Below are 15364 nucleotides of genomic sequence, written 5' to 3'. Positions count from 1 at the left end.
GGACTTCCTGAGTGCAGTGCATATGGTCTGCCACAGAGCCATGTAGTGTAGTCATGTCATGTAGTCATGAAGTCCATGAGCTGGGAAGTCCCTGGTTCAATTTTCATCTCAGCTACAAACTCACCAGACTGCTGTTTGACAAGCTGCCATTCTCTTACCCTCAGCCCCCTCACCTGTAAAATACATTTGATGCACTCCAGAGTTGTTGTGAGGATTACTGAGATACTGTATGTGAAGATCTTTGAGCCTTCAGATAGAAATATTATAGTATTTAAATATATGTTTGTGAAATAAATGTTTAGCATTTTTAGGATTTCACAATCTGCATGAGTAAAACAGTAAGCATGCCCGTTTCCATGTCAGTTGGTTTGGGCTGACAGGCAGCGGCTGTTAGGTGTGTCTTGGTCTATGGGATTTTTTTTTTAAGCCCTGAAGGATGTTTATTCTTGCCTGGGCATTGCTCCATGGGTGTGCCCTCTCATGCCTCACTTGGCCAGCAGGCAAGTGGTTCTGCATGGGTGTGACCCTGGAGTCGGTGCTGCTTGACACATTGCTTTTTGAGCAGGCCAATGCTGGTCGTTCCATGCCACAACAGCAGGTGATTAGGGTTCCTTTTGCCCAAGTTTTCCTCTATCTTGGGAAATCTCTCTTTTTCTTTCATTCATGACTGAACCTGAGCTGGTCAGTGCCTCTATATACTCAGATTAATTCAAAATTGTCATATTATTGAGACTGTTGTATCCACACTAGCAAGGTGGTTAAGCACCTTCGATGGATGGATTTCTGCCCCATGTATTCAGCTTAGGTTTGTATGTGGAGTGGTTGTTCCAAGCACTATGGATTCAGAATAAAAAAAAAAATCCAGGTAGATGATGGTAGCCACCTAGATTAGTTAATCCAGAACAAAGCAACCATGGACCAAGGTGCACACTCAGATTACAACTCATTCTTTAAGGAAAGGTGCGATCCTGTCAAGGACAAGGCTGAACATCTCCCAGAATAGTGAAACAGCCAACTGACAATTCTTCCATCTTGTCCAGATTCAGTTTCTGCTTGTCCTCTGCCATTGTTCTCTTCAGCTGCCAGACATTGAGGGCCCAATCCTATCCAGTTTTCCACTGCTGGTGCAGTTGTGCCAGTGGGGTGTGCACTGTATCCTGTGGTGGAGGGGCAGTCATTGGGGTCTTCTTAAGATATAGGAGCATGTGTTCCCTTACCACAGGGCTGCATTGTGGCTACACCAGAGCTGGAAAGTTGGATAGAATTGAGCCCTGAGTTCAGGATCTCCACTGCCTCCTCAAGATCAGGTGAAAAACTAAGATAAAGCTGGGTGTCATCAGTATACTGATGACTCTGCAGCCCATTTATTTTTAAGTCATTAATTTATGAACTGCATTTCAGCAAAAAAAAAGTTCTCTACATGGTGCACACAGCAAAAGAGAAATGGTCAGATAACGGAGTACAGTATAGAGGAAGCCAAAAGCTACTCCATAACTTTTCATTGAGCATTCATCACTGAGGCTGCAGGTTTATACACTTGCGTAGAATAGCGAATAAATGGGAATAGTGACTAGCAAAACAATATGGGGATTCTGACAAAATTTCATCACTGAGTGCATGGGGGTTATGATCTTCTAACAGATTTTGACTTCTACTACTATACACACAATCAGGATTATTAAAAAGGTAGAGGTGGGCCCAGCCTAGAATCAGGGTGAATGAAAAGGTATATGTGAGCCTATTGTACAGTCACCATGATGAGAGTGGTAACATCAGAGACCAAGCAGGATTACAAAAGGTTGATGTTTCCCCATCCTTCCAACAAGTAATTATGAATGACCATTTAAGGATGGCAAATTTTTACTACTACTGTGTGGGCAGCATCTAGATTGCTGACTCAAGCACCAAAATGTCTCCAGTAACTATTCATGCTCTTTGATTAGAAAGTCTTTATTATTATTCATGTTTACAGGATATGTGACCCTTCCTTCCTCCAAGGGAAGTGTATATGGTGCCTCCCCCTCCTTTTCTCCCTGCAACAACCCTGCAAAGTAATTTAGGCAGAGATAGCAACTGGCTCAAGATCACTCAGGGCCCAATCCTATCCAACTTTCCAGCACTGATGCACTATGCCAAGGGGCTGTGCACAGCATCCTATGTTGGTAGGGTAGACATGGAGACCTCCTCAAGATAAGGGAACATTTGTTCCCTTACCTCTGGACTACATTGGTACTAGAAAGTTGGATAGGATTGGACCCTTAGGGCCAAATCCTATCCAACTTTCCAGCCCTGGTGTAGTCGTGCCAATGGGGTGTGTGTTGCATCTTGTGGTGGGAGAGTAGTTATGGAGGCCTCCACAAGATAAGGTAACATTTGTTCCTTAGCCTCGGGGCTGCACTGCAGCTACACCGGCACTGGAAAGTTGGATAGGATTGGACCCTTAGAGCCCAATCCTATGCATGTCTACTGAGAAGTCTCATTATAGTCAATGGGGCTTGCTCCCAGGAAAGTGTGGATAGGATTGCAGTCTTAGGGCCCAATCCTATCCAGTATTCCAGTGCAGCTGTGCCAGTGGGGCGTGCACTGCATCCTGTGGTGGGGAGGCATTCAGAAGCCTCCTCAAGGTATGGGCACATTTGTTCCCATGCCTTGCGGCTGGAAAGTTGGATAGGATCGGGCCCTCAGTCTCTGAATTGCTCTTGTGGTCACTTATGGGTGACTGGGGGGGAAAAAAACTTTGCACATGCTTAGAGGCACGGTCTTTGATGGTGACTTCTTGCTCTCTTAAGGGGCAGGTGGTGAAGTCAGCAGGAGCCTTGCTTGGTTTTCACAGGGGTGAAGGAGGGCGCAGGAGCTGAGAGCCCAGGTGGGTGGCAGGCAAGCAGAGCAGCCACCACCACTGGGGGGTAGGGCTTCTTCCTCCTTAGGGCAAGGGGTGTGTGGAGCGAGGAGCCGCCTGGTTTGAATGGGGCCGGGCGGGAGCCGGCTGCTGCTGCTGCTGCAGGAGGAGGAGAAGGAGGGAGGCGCGGCGAGGCCTGCGCGCCGGAAGTGAGCTGACTGGGGAGCAGGGAGAGCAGCCCGGGCGGCGAGAGCTGCTCGCCGACGTCTGCGGTGGCTGCGGCTGGGGGAGCGCGAGGGAAGCCGGAGGAAGGGGAGAGAGGCGGGCGCGGCAGCGGAAGGAGCCTCCCCGGGCGCAGGCAGCCGCCGCAGCTGCAGCAGTCAGTCCGTCCAGCCGCGGGCGAAGGAAGCCGCCAGCGCTGCAGCCCACGACCACCGGTGGCAGCCCGGGCGCGGAGCGAGCAGCCGTCGCCGCCGTCACAGTGAGTGTCTCCGGCTTGCCCCCTCCTTGTCCCCGCAGGAGAAGCAGGGCTGCGGGCGGCAGCACCACCACCACACCTTCTCCCACCATTTTCCCGGAGTCCCGCCCTTCGGAGCTCCCGGAGTTGCAGCTGTTCCCATTTCCTCGCGGGAGCGGAGAAGCCTCGGGTGGGGCTGGGACTGCGGGAGCCGGGCTGGACTGGACTGGGGGGGGCACAACACACACACAGTTGTGTGTGTCTCTCTCTCACAATCACATACACCTCTCTCTCTCACACACACACACATTCACACACACACAGAGTAGTCTCACACTCACACAGTACTCTCACTTTCACACACACCTCACTCACACAGTACTATCTCACTCACACACACCTCTCTCTCCAACACACATTACTCTCTTTCACACACAGCTCACTCACTCACTCACTGTCACACGCACCTCTCTTACACACACCCCTCTCACTAACACACACAGTACTCTGTCTCCCTCTCTCACGCACACCTCTTTCTCTTACACACACACAGTACTCACAAACACACCTCTTTCTCTCTCTCTCTCACAGACACACACACAGTTGTGCCTCACTCACAATCACATACACCACTCTGTCACATACACACACAGCTCTCACTCACACATACACAGTAGACTCTCACACACAGTACTCTCTCTCTCTCTCTCTCTCTCTCTCTCACACACACACACACACACACACACACACACACACACACACACACACACACACACACGACTTGCTGGTTGTGGGGTGGTCTTCCCTCCTTGCCTTCTTCCCTTTCCCTCCAGCCCCCTTTTTCAGCCTTCCTTGCTTTCTTCAAGGAAGGCTCCCCAGGAATTTCTGCTGACATGAAATGGTGGTTGCCGGTTCCTGCTAGACAAGGTGTCTGTGCATAGACTTGCAACAGAGGATTGCAGAGGAAGATTGGGGGGTGGAGTTGGTGGAGGCTCTTCTCTTTATGTCCCTGATTCTGGCTGAGATTATTAAACGAACACCTATGCCCCCCCCCATAAATGCCCTCCAGCTACATGGTGGGCATCTGGAGAGAGGAGGAATCATGTTCTGGGGACCTGCACTCCACCCCTGGGGTCCATGTAGGCATAAAGCTGCATCTGTGTTGGGGGCTGCTGGTGATAGAAGATCTGTTCTATATTTAGGGTGGGGAAGGGAGAGCTGCTGGGTACAAGCGGTGAAAAATATATCTATATGGAATAAACATCCCCATGGACATATAGAAGGACTGCTGAGAAGCAATGATTCGTCCAGTCTGCATAATACAGAATGGATGGGCTTGCAACAAAAAAACCAGTAGTATTACATACCCTTTTCGTTTTATCAGTCTATTAAACTGCTGGTGGATCCTGTCTCCGCCCCATCTCTCATTCCCTCTGAAATCAGTTAAGTGCTGGCAGTGTAAAGGGGTTGGTCTGATACTCTGGTTAGCTGTTTTCCCCTCCCCCATCTGAAACTGCTCCCAGTGGCATTCCTGATTGCTGTCAAATACTGTATGCAGAGATTTGCACATAAAAATAGGGAAGTAATATCACTTAGCGGAGGTTTGGAATAAACTTGGAGGCTGCAAGAGGAACCATGGTACAGTCCTGAAGAATTCACACAGTGTCCATTCCAGAGGGACTCCGCCCTGTGGGAGGGGAACCAACATAGCCCCCAGCTACAAATGTATGCAATTATATGTGATGAAAGTGTCAGAATTTAAAGACTGAGTGTAAAAGGCCAGTAAGTGATGATTGGTGTGAAATAAATGTTTCCTTTTAGAATGTGTTCATGTAACTATTTAGAGATCAGTGGGCTTGCATGTTAGTGAAGAATTTTGCAGGCACAGCTGGTGTTTTCCATTCAAGAAGAGATTTCTTGGGCATGGTGAAAATGGTTGTGAATTGTAGGAAGAGTGTTTATATTCAAGAACCTATATTGTAGATGCCTGTCCATTAATGATTACGTTACAAAAATAGTATTTGTCAGGAGCAGTTAATTACTTCTATTATGCTTAAAAGAAAAAAGGGAACAAACTTGCTTTTTAATGTGATTTTTGCATTTTCTTAGTCTACACCTGGGTCCAAACTTTCAACTGTTATGACCTTGATGACCACAGTCTTGATGCTTTGGTGGGTTGGAGAGGATCCATTACAGAAAATAATACTTGCATTTTGTACATATTTCTAAGAATTTTCACAATAGAAGAAAAATAGTTACAACTTTGGAGGTGCTTACTGAGTTAGTCTTAGTGAGAGTAAACCAGCCCAGCAGTCACTTCATCCAGCAGGAGGAAAAAGGTTCATGGTGATGGGTGAGTGGGGAGAAGGGAGGACCCACAATGAATTATGTCACTGGCTGGCTCAGCCAGTTGGCTAAAAGGTGTTGGTGAGCTGGATGTGGTTCAGGGACCATTGTTTGGGTTTCCTGGTCTACAGAATTGTCTTCTGAACCTACTCATATATCCTAGAAAAAGCCTATATTTATATTAGTAAAACCTTTTGTAATACAATATGATGTATTTGTAAGTTCTTCTAAAGCTAATATTTTATAAAGGTTCTATCTTCTTTTTTGCACTTCTTATGATAAAACTAAAATAATAAAAACCAGTCTCATATCTTATCATATTATTATCAAGGCAATAATTAGTTTATCATACTTTTGTCTAGTTTACTTTTTCCCTCTGGGCTCAGTTCAGTGAAACCAAAATTTATATGCAGAAATCTTGTATACAGATAATGCTCCTGCATACATTTTTGCTCTTTTGTGTGTAGTCCTTCCTACAGTCTTTTGCTTGCTGATGAAACCCTAGTAAATGGGGAGGGGGATGTGTTACAATGGGGGGAAGAACTAAGAATGCACAAAAGTACTAAATTGGAATCTGGAATCTCGGGTTTTTTTTCCCCTGGTGACTAAATTTAACAGTTTTGGCTGGTATTATGCCAGTTTTTAGTGGGAATGTGTGCAGAATATAGACCTAATTGTTTTGCTATACTCTAGTTAACATGTAGCCTTTCTTTGTATGTGGCACTGGTTCCCAATAGATATTCCAAGAACAAGCAACTTTGAGGAAACAGTAGTGGAGAGGTGTGTTGCTATTTTTGGCTTATTTGCATGTTAGTAGACATTGCTGAGACAAACTGAGGCTACACTCTTACACATACATCCCTGGGAGAAACCCTTACTGAACACACTGGTACCTTCATCTGAGTAAGCATGCCTAGGAATCAGGCTGTGAATACAGTAATATTTCTGAATGTCAAGTATTTATATAAACTTGCAACCATTAGAAAATTCCACGTGTGCATTAATTTACCATGGTGCTGGGCATTTTAAATATAGGAATTCTGTTTGTACAAGAAAAGTGGGGAATGATAGGTGTCCTGGTTTTACCAATATACAGTAGGTCAGTGGTTCTTGGACTTTTTGCATTGGGACCCACTTTTTAGAATGAGAATCTGTCAGGACCCACCGGAAGTGGAAGTAATGTCATCAAGCAGGAAGAGTTTTAACAATCCTAGGTTGCAATTCTACCCACACCTACCAAGGAGTAAGTCCCATTTACTTTCATTGTTAAAAGAATATACATAGCTTGTTAAAAGTACAGTTCTGTAACATTTCCCCAAATGCAGTCACATGCCATGGTAGCATCAAGTCTAATATATTAAAAATAAAATATTGAAATGAATGGGGACCCTCCTGAAATTGGCTCGTGACCCACCTAGTGGGTCCTGACCCACAGTTTAAGAAGCACTGCTAGATAATAGAGCATTTTAGGCATACAGTATATCTTTAAATATTGGTATGCATGCACAAGATTGAGGCAATTGTCTCATGGAGCAAGGCAAGCCTGTATGAGAGAGCCAGGGTGGTATTGTGGTTTGGGAGGTGGACTTAGATCTGGAAGATCCAGGTTTGAATCCTATCTCAGCCATGAAGCTTCCTGGGTGACCTTGGGCCAGTCACTCTCAGCCTCACCTTCCTCACAGAGTTGTTGTGAGTACAAAAGGGGGGGAGCAGCTGTGTACACCGCCCTGAGCTCCTTGGAGGAAGGGCGGTATAAAACTGTGAAAAATAAATAAATAAAAATATGGGATAAATATGGAAAATCTTTTCCCACTTGATCATCATATGAGCGTTTGCATGACATACATATACTAGACCTTGTATGAATGAATAGAATCCTTTATTGGCATATAAAACACACAAACAAATCTTCAACTATATACAGTTGGTCAATCGATCAGTCAGGTAGCAAATCGTCTTCTTGATTTCATAACTCAGTGAGCTGATATAGGAAAGTTGCTACAGTATCTGTTATTTCCACCATTGACCATTGATTAGACCTTGTATAATCCAATGAAAATCTTTGCTCTTTTCTCAAGTCAGAGTATTTCTTCCATTGACTGACATTTGCCCCATGTTGTTTTCACTGTATATGAAGACGTCTTTTTTTAATGCGCTCTTGAATGATGTGTCCATGCTTGCATTGTTGCCTTTTTAACATTCTGAACAGCTTTGCACAGCATATCATTAGTTTTAGGAGCACTCTTTCCATAGAGGTGCTAGGGATAGGATCTAAACTTGACCCATACATTATCTTCCTTTTTTGTTTACATGTTTTTCATACTAAATAAAATATTCTTGAATTGATATGCCTTTGTTAATATTCTTTTTGTATTTCCGCCAACAGCTCTATATGAATTCTGCCTAAGTTCTATTATCTTTTTAACCAGTGCTTCCTTAATAGATCCTATCATAGGTTTGCTGTCTCTTTCAGATGTCCTTAGGATATTATTGTTAGAAATCTCTCAAATATTTTTGTCGTTGGACAGCAAGAGCATATTTGGGTCATTCTTTGGAAGCTATATTTAGGGTGGATGTCAAATTCTGCAAGCTGCATCATGTTTTCAAAGTATTCCTTTACAGTCTCTTGTCATCATATCTTTTCTTTTTCTACATCTGTAGAGACCCAAGAAATATTACAGCAACACCCTAGATCAGTGTCATATCATGGGTTGGGACCCACTAGGTGGGTTGCGAGCCAATTTCAGGTGGGTCCCCTTTCATTCCAATATTTTATCTTTAATATATTAGACTTGATGCTACCATGGTATGTGACTGCATTTGGGGAAATGTTACAGACCTGTACTTTTAACAAGCTACTATATATATTCTTTTAATAATGATAGTCATTGAGACTTACTCCTGGGTAAGTGTGGGTAGGATTGTAGACTAGGATTGTTAAAAATTTTCCTTCTTGATGATGTCACTTCCAGTCATGACATCACTTCTGGTGGGTCCTGACAGATTCTCATTCTAAAAAGTGGGTCCCAGTGCTAAATGTGTGAGAACCACTCCTCTAGATTGTACCTTAAACCTTTGTTCTATTTTGTTACAACCTTATTACTTCTAGAGTGGTTTTTGCAATCTCTATTGGTATACTCCTCTAAAGTTTGTTTCAGTAGGTTAGATCCTAACTTTTGACAGCATTGTGCTTTGTAATCGGAAGCTTCTTACATGGACAGAAGGAGAGTTGCACTCGCACAGGTGACCTTGTGCTAATAATAATAATAATAATAATAATAATAATAATACAGGTATTTCTATACCGCCTTTCTTGGTCCTCAGATTTCTCCTTGGACTTTATTCAAGGCGGTTTACATAGGCAGGCATTTTTTAAATCCCTGTAGGGATTTTTACAATTTGAAAGAATGTTTCTATCTTTCAAGAAACCACAACATTCAGGTGTTTCTTTCTTGATCTGGCCGCACATTCTGGCCTCCATCCTCCCACGCTCAGAGCAGATGGAATAGCTCGGCTCAGCTTGTCAGCTGCTTCAAGGTCACACGGTGCCGGTGGCCTCGAACTGGCGACCTTCGGATGTTATCTTCAGGCAAATGGAGGCTCTACCCTCTAGACCAGACCTCCTGCCCATATAAGAATAATATTCTTATCCCATTCATGGAAAGGGCTTCTGATAGTAGAACAATGCTTTGCTATAAATTAGGGTTCTGGCCATTGTCTTCATTTTGTCTTCATTTTGTCTTCATTGTCTTCATTTTAGATTGCCTGATAAATTTCCCACTCCACATTGTTAATTGATTGACACATAGTCTTTGTCTAGTCTTCAGGCATCTTTGTCTGGCTGTACAGCATTCCCTATTCCATTTATGCCTCATGTCCCAACCTTTCTCCATTTTAATTTCCTTGCCAAGATGGTATTTACTGGGAAATTTCTAAGAGCCAGTTTGGATGCAGAAGATGAGTGTGCCTCTCGTTATCACAGTTGTGGATAAGCATTCTCTTGTGCATGTTCAGGGTGTGTGCATGCACTTTACTTCTCCAGCTGTTCCATTTCTGGAGCTGACCCTGCATACTCCATCCTCGGTTCTTTGGCCCCTTAATTTATTAATCCCCAGACGATTCTCTATCATCACACAAACATTCTTGTGCAAACAGGCTATGTAACTGATAGTAATTTATGGAAGACATATCAGTGAGCAAGACTGATTTAAAGCAGCTTCTTGTAACCTCAGGCCAGCTTGTATGTGCTGCTGCCTCAGTACACAAGTGTTCTTACTTAAATGGCTCTTTGCTTTCCAAGCCACATTTTCCCCCCTTTTCTGTCATACCGGTTTGGTATGTTGGAACCATGTGTTTATAGTGCCACTCAGCTTTTAACACGTCATCTTTTCACCTTGGATGTACCGCTAGGTTTTAATGAACTTTTTAGTATATGTTTCATCTTATGGCAGTTAGCCCACATACACAACACAATACTACTGGCATAATTTCTTTTTTGGTTATATATATTTTCTAGAGATATAATTTGCATGAATTATAACTCCACCTGATATCCAGTACTAGGAAAACCTTGAAGATAATATCAGTGGTATATTGTTGCCAGTGGATCCAATAATTTCTGTATAGGAGTTAATAGCAGTAGTGATATAAGGGCAGTAGTAACTAAACTGTCTTATCTAAGGGCACTAGTAACTAAACTGATCAGTAAGTACAACTGATCTTGTATTGAGAACTGTTTTCTTACCAACTGTGGTATGCAAATCGTAACAGAAGAATGCTTCCAAAACAGCATGGCCATTACTACTGTGGCCACTAACAGTGTTCACAGATATTGTATATACCTTTTCTTTTTTACTACTGCTGTTTGTGGAATTTATACCTGTGTGGAATCTATTTAGGGACCAGTCCTATCCTACTTTCATAAAAACTAGCAGTGCTAGGTTTGGGAAAAAACCTGTCAAATGGGTAATGTTGAAAACCACTGACAGCTGTAAGTGTTTAAAATGATTAATTCTGTTTGCTGTCTCTCAGTTGGACTTTCAGGGAGAATGACCCAGTCCAGCAGAGGAAGAAGGTGCATGATGGTGGGTTGAAGGATGAAGAGGAGTGGGAAGGGCTGCATGTAATTATTGTATAATGTGGCCCTGTCAAAATGTGGTAGTGTTTTGTATGTCGTGTCCTGGCTACCACTGGTATTGACTATCTAAAACAGGCATTTTCAACCACTGTGCCATGGCACATTGGTGTGCCACGAATGGTCCCCAGGTGTGCTGTGGGAATTTGGGAAAGGGTCATTTATTAGTAGGGCCATTGGGGTTGTAAGCTCCCCATTGGCAGCACAGTATGCCTTAGCAGTTCTCAAAAAACTGATGGTGTACCTTGACCATTTTAGCACCTTGCCAGTGTGCCATGGGATAAAAAATTTTGAATATCACTAATCTAAAAGGTGAAACTTAACTTACTGAATACATCATACTTTACACATAAGTTCTTTGCTTCTACTTTGTATTGTAGTGTTGCATTGGATTTGTCTCTTTAGGATTTATTAACAGCTTTGGGAAACTTGTGGAACTGCAAGTTATTGATCAACTTGACTTGAGAGGCTACCTGAATGTTATAAAGAAATAGATGTTCTCTGAATGTATTAATAAATTCTTGCTTTCCTAAATAACTTGATAAATGCTGGATGGTTACATACTAAATAACTGTAGAACAATATGTGTCTTTATATGAGCTCATGCATTAGGAAAGTCTGAGTACATCACATGGTACTGTTGGTACTGTAAGCATGTAAGGGGAAAGTTAATTGTTGATACCAAAACATAGCTGGAATTCAAATTCAAAGAGAAATATGGGCACTAGCAGAGAACATACAGTTAATGATTTTCATGGTTTTGCCATGTTAGTTTGTTGCAGAAAAACAGCAAAATCTTGTAGCACCTTAAAGATAAGGTTTTTTCAAAATAAGCTTTTGTGGACTTAATTTTTTTTTATACAAATGGTTACATTTCAGATAAATTATTCTTTGGCTATTGTCCATTCTTTAATTGTATTCCTTTTCTTCCTTGCAAAAAAGAATTGTTGTGGTAAAGGGTTAAGGTTCATAGAGCCTAAAAGTATACACTTTATTTATTCTTTCCTCTCATCTGTTTGATTTTGAACCTCCTTTTTGCCAAGGTTGTTTCTTACCTATTGAGACTTGCATCTCCAGCCTGATTGTTTTCTACTAGAGTGTTCAACCTCTGGATTCCTTGCTGGACCATTCACTCAGTAGCCCCTTTTTTTCTGTAATCCCAAAACAACAATCAGGTAATATCTTGATTAGGAGCAACCAAAATGATAATGTTCTGAGTGGCAAGCTTTCAAGTTTCCCAAACTGTACATCAGGCTGGATAGTAAACAAGTGTCTGGCATGGGAAGGCTGGACATTGTGGCAAAGGGAGAGTGAGGGAAGAGTGTTTATTAGCCTCTCTAGGCTTTAGAGATGGATTTCGGGATGCATGTCAGACTCAGGGTGACCAGACATCCTCTTTTTCCGGGACATATCCTCTTTTTTTAGCCTCAAGTCCTGGAAAATAACTTATGTCGTCCTTTTCCCTGTGAGCAGGCCCCTGCAGGCTGCGCATAGCCTTCTTGTAATTAATAATTTATATGTAATATAGTTCTAAAGAACTATAGATTTTGCAGATCTTCTCTGTACATTGTCTTTGGGAAAAAGTTCAACTGTTTTAAACCATGGCACATTTGGGTTCTTAATCTGGATGAAGGCAACAAACACTGGCAAATGGCTATGACTCCTCTGTGCCAGAATCATGAAACTGCCATTCATTTACTTCTTAGAGGCTCGTGCAGGAGTAGTATTGGTTGTGGATGGTTCTTCTGCCTGGAAATGTGGCAGTCAGTGTGTTCTGGACAGAGTTACACATATTCTGGTCCATTTCTGAACAAAATTCAAGGTGTTGGTGCTGTGGTAGCCTGCACCATGGGGGGGGGGGGTTTGCTTGTGTTGGTGACTGCCTGCACCATCTCAATGGGGGGTGGAATTTGGCAAACACTTCCAGGGTTTTTTTAAGCAATCCCCTCTGTTGCTACCACACCTGCCCCTGTGTGAGTGAGTGAGTGCAAGCGAGTGAGAGCGAGCTCCACCTTGCTGCACGTTTTTTGGCCCCCTCTTCAGCCTCTTTGCTGGCTCAGGGGCTCCTGGAGTGTTACTGTTCCTTTGCAAGGGGAATCTCCTCCAGGGCTATTTCCCTGCCTGGGTGTGGCAGAGCCTTTCTGCAGTGTTTTGGGCTGCCTGGAAATGGACCAAGTTACCAGCTCAGGGCAAAGGTGTGTGTGACTTTTGGTTCCCCCTGGTTCCTCCACCCCATTCTCGTTGAGACAAATCTGCAGATAAAAAATCTGTGGATAAATAGGCTGCACCTGTATACCATTTTATTTTCCTAACAAGATTGGGATATCTTTGTAGGGAAAAATGTCTTGGGTGAAATCACTGTGAGGATGTTGGTGAAGTGTAAAACACATGATCACTGTTTTTTTTTTTCACTTTAATACATTTTCAGTAGCATTGCTTATTTGTGTAGTGCTTTCTCATTGTCCAAAAACCTTCATGCCTGTATTTGTGATGAAGTTCATACAACGCCAGTGTTGTAAAATAAGAAAGTATTATCCCTGTATTGCAATGGAGAAGGTATGTTAGAGGGGGAAAGCATCTCCAGAATAATTTTCTCAAATTAGAAATTGAAAAATAGGAGAGATCAGGTCTGTTTCTCATCTTCATTTTTGTTTTTAACAGATAAGCATGTTAAATCTGAAGACAGAAACACCAGTCTGAGAATCTCAAATTTTTTTGATGTTATCTAGAACAAGTATTTGGATAGAAATAGAAAGACTAACCTGAATAGTCCATTCAGAAGTCTGTGGAACGGAGCCCCCAATCCAAGAACTGTTGGATTCTCTTTACAAAATGTTTTCAAAAATGTGATATGAATGCATTGTAATTCAGAATTTATCATCTGTGTTCCATAATGAGATCTTTGAGATACAACCAATTAAAATTATCTTCATGTTGAACTTCTTTAAAGTAAAAAAAAAATTAACAGGAAAAAGAATTGTTTAATTTTAAAAAAATTGATTTTTATCCACTTTGCTAAAACAGTGGGCTCGGTGTTTCGTGGATTTGGGACCTGTGGATTTCATTATCTGGAGGTTGGAGCAACATGTTACGCCTCTGGAAGGTGTTCAGATGGTGTGTCCTTTGCCCTCCAATGGCCTTTTAAGGCCTTAAAACATCACTTCTCCACTTTTTCCATAAAACCAGAAGTAACCTTAAGGTCTCCCAGAGACCTCCCTAGCCTTCAGAACACCCTCTCGAGGTGATGAGAGCACAGCTCCCATCACCTCCAGAGGAATACAAGGTCCCTGAAATCTGGAATGGGTTCCTGGAATGGAACCCCCACAGATAATGCCCTGTATAGTTGTTCTGTGCTTGTATTTTTTTTATTTGCTATCCACCTTGAACTCTTGGTGGAAGATAGGAGACTTCTTCCCCTCTGTGACAAAATGTGAAGGTCAAGAAGGTGTGCCATACCAAAATATATCAGTAATGTCTTCTGGAAGGATAAAAGTGCAGATAATTTAAATTTGGTTTTTAATCTGCATTTAGAGCCCACATTTCCTTTCTCAAGAGCCATTTACAAATTTTAGTTGTAAAAGCACCAGTAGCTACTTGCGTTTGAGATTCTCAGAAAAGCACCTCATAAGGTAAAAAAAATAGTTCACTCTTAATGCAATCAGATTTTGGCAGTTCTAAGGAAATTACAGCATTTGACTACATCCCATCTTTTTTCAGAACTGCATCCTTTTTAAACACATAATACTTCCGTAGTAACTAAAAAAATACTCATTTAATATTAAGTGCATGTAAAAATTTCAGCTGTTTGCACAGGGAGAAACGACCATGCCAGAAATATATTATGCTAGCCAGAAGTATCCTGCTATAATAGCTATTAACTTTAGAAAGCTAAAATGTATTTTTATATAGTTATTGTATTGGCAACCTTCAGTCTCGAAAGACTATGGTATCGCGCTCTGAAAGCAGTTTTATATAGTAAACTGCTATGATGACATAAAGGACGGTGAGAGAGAAGGGAACATTTGCTTTAAAAAGGGATTACTGTACTTAGCTGTGTACTATTGTGGTGGTGGTGTGTGTCCTCTATACCTTGGTAAAGACAAAAACTGACAATTCTATTAATTTTAAAAGATAACAATTTATAAATATTTAGTGCTTTTTAAGCAAAATGTTTTGAAATCTGTTTACATAGCAAAAGAAACGAAATCATTTTCTGTTTCAAAAGGTTTACAGTTAAAAAAAGAACAGGCCCAACCTTTTTATTTATTCACCGTAGATACTCGCCTATAAGTTGACCCCACAGAGAAGTCAAGGGCAGGATTTGAGCCAACAATCATGGAATTTTCTATGACCCTCAGATAAGTCGGGGGTTAAGCTTAGAGGGGTGTCTGACTATAGTTTTGTCTGATTTTACTCCAGGCCAGATCCTGAAAAATAACCTACCACTAATTGTTACCTAAGAACTGTAGCCTCTAATTTATTAAAAACATAGTAAAAGATCATAAGATACATTTTTATTCTTTTTTAAATTCTGGTCTTCACCACCTTTTTCTAAACACTATCAGAGTACTGTATTGGCAACCTTCAG

The 15364-nt window shown here is 42.1% G+C and overlaps 1 protein-coding gene across 1 annotated transcript in view; it reads left to right on the top strand.

Annotated features, from left to right (window-relative positions):
* Positions 1-3071: 3071 nt before the first annotated feature.
* RAPH1 (Ras association (RalGDS/AF-6) and pleckstrin homology domains 1) overlaps positions 3072-15364 on the top strand; it is a 98568-nt gene continuing 86275 nt past the window's right edge. Inside the window, exon 1 of the mRNA XM_066622730.1 lies at positions 3072-3320. The gene's annotated coding sequence lies outside the window, so the exon portion shown is untranslated. The remainder of the gene's footprint in view (positions 3321-15364) is intronic.

The sequence above is a fragment of the Tiliqua scincoides genome, chromosome 1, assembly GCF_035046505.1.
Source record: "Tiliqua scincoides isolate rTilSci1 chromosome 1, rTilSci1.hap2, whole genome shotgun sequence".
In the NCBI taxonomy this organism is placed as follows: domain Eukaryota; kingdom Metazoa; phylum Chordata; class Lepidosauria; order Squamata; family Scincidae; genus Tiliqua; species Tiliqua scincoides.
Note: the sequence above shows the minus strand (reverse complement) of the source record. Positions and strands in the feature narration are given on the sequence as shown.